This window comes from Orycteropus afer, unplaced genomic scaffold (assembly GCF_000298275.1).
Source record: "Orycteropus afer afer isolate SDZICR_OR568_19922 unplaced genomic scaffold, OryAfe1.0 scaffold08719, whole genome shotgun sequence".
Lineage (NCBI taxonomy): Eukaryota > Metazoa > Chordata > Mammalia > Tubulidentata > Orycteropodidae > Orycteropus > Orycteropus afer.
The window spans coordinates 2,140-3,836 of NW_006930306.1; the positions used below are offsets into that span (position 1 = coordinate 2,140).

General features: G+C 42.0%; 1 non-coding gene across 1 annotated transcript; it reads right to left on the reverse strand.

Moving 5' to 3' along the window:
* Nucleotides 1-1,262: 1,262 nt before the first annotated feature.
* TRNAA-AGC lies at nucleotides 1,263-1,334 on the reverse strand. The gene has a single exon. It is a non-coding gene; the product is annotated as a tRNA-Ala (tRNA).
* Between the last annotated feature and the right edge of the window lie 363 nt (nucleotides 1,335-1,697).

A 1,697-nucleotide genomic window follows, 5' to 3' on the forward strand; every position in this document is an offset into this window, starting at 1 on the left:
TACCAGCTGCCCAGCCAAGTTGATACCTGACCTTAACTACCACACCACCCCAAACAGGCATGGATAATGGGATTTACAAAACACCACAGAATGGGGGACAATGGCTAGAAGGGCCACATCAAGCAATTCACTGCAGTTATTATTATTAGCAGGATCAATAACTGAAAATATTTATAGGTAAATATAGAATCATTCCACCGGGATGTGACAACAGTCCTGAAACAATGTAGATCTTACCAGGGGGTTGGGCTAATATGTCTGTGCTCATCTCTTTTGACTCACAAGTGTTTAGGATTAGTGCTCCATTTTTTCCTTTGGCAACATTGTCAAGAGGTGGAAATCTCCCAACCACACCCAGAGACTGAGTTCTGGACAGATGTTGTTGTTGTTATTTGTTGTGGAGTTGTACTCAACTCATAGTGACCCCTCCTTGCGTTTCCGAGGTAGTATCACTAGGGAAGTAGATTGCTCAACCTTCCTTCCAAGGAGTGGCTGGTGGGTTTGAACTACCAGTCTTCTGGATAGCAGTCAAGTGCCTTAGGCACTACACTACCAGAGCTCCTTCAGGACAGATAGACAAAGAAATTGCTATGCAATATGATGGCTTCTATCTGCTCCATATCTATGTCAGTGAATGAGTGGTAGACAAGACAGAACCTTCCCAGCCCAAGCCTAGAAAGAAACAGGAAAACCAAATATCGGCTTCTCAACATTTCAGAACATGCAAGAGAAGGAGAAGAAACAAGGAAAATGGCTCTCATCTTTGACAGGAAAGAATTCTTCTTTATCTGACTTTTTTTTTTTTTTTTTTTTGAGAATCCTGTGTTCTCCATCCCAGGTAAGGAACATTAGTTTCCCAAGGACTAGAGTGGGTTTTTCAGCTTTCAGATTCTGTAGCCTCTTAACACTCAATTTTCCCCTAAACGTTTTTAAACAAAGTGCTTAATCTTTTGGAAGGAAGACTGGGCAATCTACTTCCGTAGAGATAATGCCTTGGAAACCCAAGGAGGGGTCACTATGAGTTGGAATTGACTCAGGGACAGTGAGTTTTTGAACTTCATCTTTGAGACATGTAGATGGGGACCCAAATACCATTGATCGTTGAGGGTGTTTGGAGAGAATGTGTGAACAGAAGAAATGACAAGTAACTTTAAATGACTGCCAATGTCCCAATGAGGTAGTAGAAAGAAATAGGAAGACCAAAGCAACTCCAATAAGAAGTTTCTGAGAAACTCTGAGCTTGCTTAGTGAGGAAAACAGAATGGAGATACTAGGGATCGAACCCAGGACCTCATGCATGCTAAGCATGCGCTCTACCACTGAGCCACATCCCCTGATGGCCTTATGTTACAGAGGCATCTACATGACTTTTCGCCCAGTCTTTGTGGCCTAACTTACCAAGACCAGATCATTTCATGTTCATTTCTACTGTTTCCCAACTGGGCGCATCGCACTCCTTCTGACACGGGCACACCAAGAGAAGGATACTTTAGTGCTAGAAAGAAAGGACTGCTGGTGGTCTATGTATGGTCTTCCACCAGATCCCACAGCCTGATTCTATTCCATCACTTGTGTGAGTCCTGAGATACAAAATTCTCTTGTAACTTCTCTGAATGTAACTTTCTGTATTCTGAAGACTCTTGGAAATATATTAATGTTCTACAGAGGCAATAAAGTAAATAAATAAAAGTAAAATA